At 54.4% G+C, this 6,303-nt stretch overlaps 1 pseudogene; it reads right to left on the bottom strand.

Moving 5' to 3' along the window:
• Positions 1–4,182: 4,182 nt before the first annotated feature.
• Positions 4,183–5,619, bottom strand: LOC119334076 (annotated as a pseudogene).
• Positions 5,620–6,303: the final 684 nt, after the last annotated feature.

Here is a 6,303-nt window from a genome sequence, read left to right as displayed (position 1 = left end):
GCCCGTAGTTGCTGACTGGTATGTTATTACGTGAATAAATGTTTAGGATTTTGCTATAAATCAACGTTAAATTTTTTTAGCATGGCAAATCAGACGTCTGAGGGCATCTCCAGCCGTTGGCCCCCAGGGGGCGTCTAAAAGCGCCGCCTGGGGGTGAGCCGGCGCAAAAAATGGCCCTGGGGGCGAGTCGGTCCCCAGCCGTCGGCCCCCAGGGCCGCCCCCAGGCGCGTATTTAAAAAAAAAGGACCGTTCGGCGAAGTTATCATAAAAACTAGTTAAATTTCGGCTAAACATGGCAAATTTCGGTGAAATTCGCGCATTTTCATTACATTAACCTAATCTAAAAAAGAAAAGGGCTGAAGTCGTCGCTGCCGTCGCCGCCATCGTCGTCGTCGGCCTTCTCCTCCTTGACGCGGGCGCCCCTGCTGGACCCCTGCCCGGCGTCACCATGGCGGACTGGCGGCGGCGCGTCGTCGTCGTCGTCGTCGCTGTCGCATAAGACGATGAACCCGTCTTCAACGCGGCCGCGTCGGCGATCCTCGAAGCGGCGCAGGGCGGCGCGCTGGCGTTCCTTCTCCTTCTCCCGGCGCGCCTTCTCCATCACAATGGAGTCCTGGCGCGCCCATTCTAGGACCGCGTCGTCGTCGTCGAACTCCGCCTCCACCGGCGCCAGCCCCGGCTCCGTCTTCACCGGCGCCAGCCCCGACTCTATCTTCGGCTTGACGAAGTGCGGAGGAGCCGACGAGGAGGGGGCGCACCGGCCGCCTTCGTTGATGACGATGCCGACGCTGCGAGTGCGCCGACCGATTGGCGTCTCCGCCGCGGGCTCGGCCTTGACGCCGAGAAGCGCCGCAGAACCGGAGGAGTGGGAAGATGAGCGAGAGGAGGAAGACGAGGAGGAGGAAAACCTCCTTGGCGCCCATGCGTGTCGGTGTTGCGACATGGCGGCCCCCGTCGCAGGATAGGTCAACGGCGGGTTGTTGCCGCCGTCGAGGTGCGTCAGCACGCCCTCCAGCGTGTGGCCCGGGACGCCCCACCACAGGTGGCGCCCCACGCTGTTCTTCATGCCGCCGACCACCGGCGTGTCGTTGGTGGAGGCCAGGCGCTGCTGCTGGCGGCGCTGGAAGTACGCCGCCCAAGCCACGTGATTGTCGACGGCATACTGGGGGAGGGAGCGCTCGCCGTCGGTCAGGGAGGCGCGCGCGACCTCGACCTCCTCGGCGAAGTACGTGGGCTTCGCCACGGCGTCGGGTAATGGGGGAACGGGCACTCCCCCATCGCTGAGCTGCCACCCCATCGGCCCGGCGCGCATGTCTGGCGGCGCCGGGATGTTCGCCTGGAATAGGAGCCATGACTTCTGTTCGCAGAGCGAACGCCGGCTGAAGCCGTTCGCCGCCGCCTCGTCTCCGGGGAAGCGCTCTGCCATGGCGACGGGCTCGGCGGTGGTAGAGAGGGAGAGAGAGGGGCTGCCGGTGGCGCTCGAGAGAGGAAGACGGAGACGGAGAGAGAGGGGCTGGGCAACGGCGAGGGACGAGTCTGGTGTGGGCACCAGCGAGAACCGCCGGCTTTTATAGCCGCTCCGCGCCGTGTGTACGCGCGCGAGGGAGGGGAGGCGTCGGCGCGCCGTCCCGAGACGCGCCGCCCGTGAGGAATCAATGGCAAGGCTGACCGGCGGCAGCCTTGCCATTGATTCCCCGTGGGAACCGAGGCAGTTGGGGGGAAGACGAGCCGTCGTGTCCCTAACGCGGCTGGCCCGCGGCTTTTTTGCGCCAAAACAGTTCGCCCCGGCGCCCCCGGGCGCCCCCCAGCGCGCTGGGTTCGGCCTGGGTCCGCCGGCGCTGTTTTCGGCCCAGGCCGGCGAAAATCGGGCTCCTGAGGGCGCGACTGGGCCGTTTTTTCGGCGCCGGCGCAAAAAAAAAAGCCTGGGGAGGCCTTCCTGGGGGCGCGGCTGGAGATGCCCTGAGATGGTAAATTATGTTGTGGCGAGGTTGCCTCTTTTCTTTAGGAAGCAGGGCAATCCTTGTCATGTTCAGCTTTTGCCAGGATTTGCCATGCTTGCTAAAAAAAATTACCATCCTCCCGCCAACATAATTAATCATAAAAAATGTTCGATCTGCCATGCCTAAATCTGATTTAGTTTTTTTACTTTCCTTTATCTCTAGACTGGTTGATCTATTTCTGTTATTCAGATAACAGAAAGTGGTTATGCCCGATTCAAAAAAATCTTTTTCTTTTACATTTCTGAATGTTTAATTAGCTACTATGGATATGAATGGCCACATATTCCAGGGCAAGCTTAGTAGACTGATAATCTCTGTCAATCTTACATGTTTTTATACATCCATATTTAAAGGAATTGTTTCTTTTTAACAAGGGAGGGTGCAAAAGGACCTGGTACTACATTGAATTAAAACGGTAGGACAATACATCTTACATTTTGAGGAGTCAGGACCCGATAGGATCATGAAATGACAAACCAGACCCTAACTTTTACAAGGAGGATCCAAACGGAAAAAGGAAGATTGCAACCATGTCCAAATCCACTCCCGGTTGGATCCAATTGCAATGTCGCCGAGGACGAAAACCATTTGGGATGCCACAAACCCCCACAGCACCACCAACAGGACATGGACCTTGAGTAGAAGCTTCATTGCCTTCCTTTTTAGCTCATGGGTTGCGAGGTAGATAGATGGTTGTGTTTCGACAAGATAGTTCAACGGCATGACGGCAATGGCTGGTAATCGACAACCGCGACAGGCGTCATAGCTTCTTCAAGGATGCCATCGATGATGTGCTCTTTCCTATCTATGCTATCCAGTTCCCCACATCTCCTCTGCTTCTTATCCACCTCCACGATGGCTTCCAGAGTTGAGGCTGACCGGAGGGCTCTCCTCCAAACCGGGGTGACCGACAAGTTTATTGCAGTAGATGCTAGTGTTATCGCGGCTGACTGAAGGAGGCACCCCACTACCACCACTAGTCAGACAAGCGGTGCTAGCCACTAGCCACCACTCACATGTAACGGCGGCGCACTCCCTAACATCAACGCCACAAGCCTCTAAGGCAGACACAACCTTACTTCCACTATCTACACAAGGAACCAACACTCCTCTCCCATATCCACATCGAGTTCCAGCGCTACTGGTGAAGAATGGGGAGAGAGCCGGGGCGCCTCTCAACACGGGCGAGAGAGGGAGCACGTGGTTTAAAAATGATAGATTTTGTCCTAAAAAATGTTCACCCAATTATAAAAAAGCTCTTCATCCAGTGTAAAGAAAATTGTAGTTGAAAAAAAACCTTGCATGGATCTTAGTGTTGTATCGACATTTCTTGGTGTCAAACTTAGATTTAACTATTATCAATCGATTGAAAATTGGCAAATCTGTTAGTGCTATTTATCTTGTGGGGATTATCAGTGATTCATGAGCGGCAATTAAATGGTGATGTCATGGATGCACAACAAACTACTACTCCGTCTGACAATATAAGAACGTTTTTCAACCTATGTTATCTTGAAAAACATTCTATATTATGGGATAGACGGAGTAGAGATAAGTGTCACATTCCACAAAGAAGACGGTGGAAGAAGAATCAACAATGGCCGCAAGGTATCTTTGGAGTTGGACCCGCGGCATGCCGGTATATACATACGATGAGACATGAGACTAGATGCCGAATGCGTAATGCCTAATGCCGATAGCTCACCCACCCACTCATGTAGTGCATGCATGAGCACAATGGCAACGATCTCAATTCTCAAGCGTGTCCATGTATAGCCCACTAATATGCACTAGCTACTTGCTAGTGTGGACGTCAATGGCCGCCAGCCATTGTGGAACCACAATCATGGAGCACGCACCATTTCTTTTGGCCGAGCTCCGGCGACAACGATTAGGCTGTCTAGGTCGGAATATCCCAAGGGTGTCGTTGTAGTTTCCTATGTTTCGGGGTGTTTTTCGCTGTTATGCCCCTTCCTCCATTTCTCTTCACTTTTCTGCGTGTGCCGGCGTTGTGTTGTGCCGTTTGGTCGCGATGTAGATGCAGCGGAACACCTACACATCCGTGCAGTGTACATGCAGCAGCAGCAGCAGCAACATCAATGCATCATCGACCTTCCCGGCGGCTGGCCGGTGGCGTGCAGGCAGGCTCCGATGGATGCGAGCGTGGGCGTCATCTGAGCTCCTAATCATCGTCGTGGTTGTCGTCCCCGGCACCGCAGGAGGCGCTGCCGCAGGTGTTTGCAGCGACCTCAGTGACCCGCATGCCAGTGCCGTAGACCGCGCCAGCATGCCACTCCGCCGGGAGCACCGCCCCGTCAGAGAGCAGCCACTTGCCGCCGGACCCCGCGGTGACTACGAGCCGGAGCCGCAGCGGGCGGGCCGGCGCGTGCGACGTGCGCCACACCCCGGGTGACCCCTCGCGCCCCGTCATGTACTGCCATTTCGTCTGCGACGGCGCGGCGACGCTCTGTGCGGCATCAGGTGCCGCCGCGTTCGCCACCTCGACTGGTAGAGGAACCGGAGGGCGAGGTGGCCCTTGTCCCTGTTGCTCGTCTCCTCCACCCTCACCGCGAGGTTTTTGCTCTTGTACGCGCAAGGTATCCTTCTGAAGTCCACCTCGACGGCCGTGTCCACCAAGCTCGCCAGCTGACCATCGTCACGAGAAGCAGTCAAGGCGGCGAACGCGTCCCTAGTGAGCTGGAACTGGCCGCCGCCTGTCCTGTTCGTGTCCGTCGCCGGCTTCGCCACGTCGGCGATGATGACCTTGACGCCGCCCGCCGCGCACGCGCTCCGGCCCCTGCATCTCGACTGGTAGCAGTTACTGGATCTATCCGATGGGAGATGGCAACTCGGAATATCTTCAACCAGTTTGGATGATGGTCATATAATAGGATATGTGTTTAGTTTCCTATCTTATCTTTTGCCTGCCGGTTGTGGCTATCCTGTCATGTTGCTTTTGCTCTTTTTGAGCTTCTTTACTTTTGAGATCTAAAGACTTTTGTTGAACCTTTTTGCTTATTAATAATTCGGCGGTAAGCATCATTCTGATGCAAAGGCCGGGGCTTAACCCTCTTTTTGAAAAAAAAAATCTCAGCTGGTAGCAGGCGCCGCAAGCCCGGCCGCCGCGGAAGAATCCAGCGCCGATGGCCGCAATGTGGAACCCTGGGAGGCGAGCTCCGCTGCCGCCTGGCCACCGAACCCGCATGCGGCACCGGTAAGGGCGCTGGCGTCCGGAGGGAGGATGGAGGCGGTGGAGCGGCGCGAGAATGAGACTAGGATGAGGAGGTGTGTGGTTGAAGGCTCTCTTTAAGCGCCAAGCTAGCAATGGAGCAGCATGGAGAGTTGGATAACGGACGGAGCTACACCTACGTGGGGGGCATGAAGAAGATGATATGGAAGCAAAGCTTCTTTTCAACTCCACATGCGCGTCAAGAATACTCTGAATAAAGTCTTAAACTGTATAATTAACTGGCTACCGGTTGGAGGGGATCACGAAAGGATTGATTTCATGTGCCCACCGAAACTCCCTTGATGACAAGCTAAATTCACAGGCGAGCAACCATGCATTTCCAATCATACACAAACGAGAGGGGCCTGGCTTGACGTCTTGTGGCGCCATGTGAGTGGTGGTGGGCTCGAGTATGAACAGTGTTCTAGTGGCTGCCAATTGAGTTGCCGCTGCATTTATTATTCCGGAATAATGGAGCCGGAGAACTACATAACCTCATCAACACGTACGTGTGCATGTATGCATGATGCATGTACAGGGTTTCTCTCCATTAATAAGGAACAGCCTCAATACAAAGTGAACAGTGGAACATGTACATATTTGTTCCTTCATTATCATTATTTTGAGAACCACGGCTATATCTAAGTTGTCTGAATTTGCAATTTGGCTAAGTTCATTTCGTGGGAGGAAAAGGAAGGAGATGAGCTTGAACTCCGATGTCGAGCCAGGAACGAGGCGGAGCAAACTGGACATGAGGAGTGAAGAAGAACCATTTTTGGAGGATGAAAGCTGAATGCAAAAAAAGCAGAGCGGCCTGTTGGATCTTAATCCAATGGTGGAGCTGGAGCTGCATCTCTTGTATAAAACTGTTCCGAAGTGGACTTGATGTAGCGAAGCTGATTTTGGAGCGGAGTAGTGCCAAACAGGCCCTAGTCCATATTTGAGATCGGTATTTGTTCCTTAATACAGTTTGTTTAATCAATACTTATTGTCTTATCAAAGAGATACGAGGCAGTTCAAGCGGTCTTCGACTAAGATCAATGTAAAAATTTGGCAAAACCAAAAACAAACATG

The sequence above is a fragment of the Triticum dicoccoides genome, chromosome 7A (assembly GCF_002162155.2).
Source record: "Triticum dicoccoides isolate Atlit2015 ecotype Zavitan chromosome 7A, WEW_v2.0, whole genome shotgun sequence".
Classification (NCBI taxonomy): Eukaryota; Viridiplantae; Streptophyta; class Magnoliopsida; order Poales; family Poaceae; genus Triticum; species Triticum dicoccoides.
This window is presented reverse-complemented; position numbering and strand designations above follow the sequence as displayed.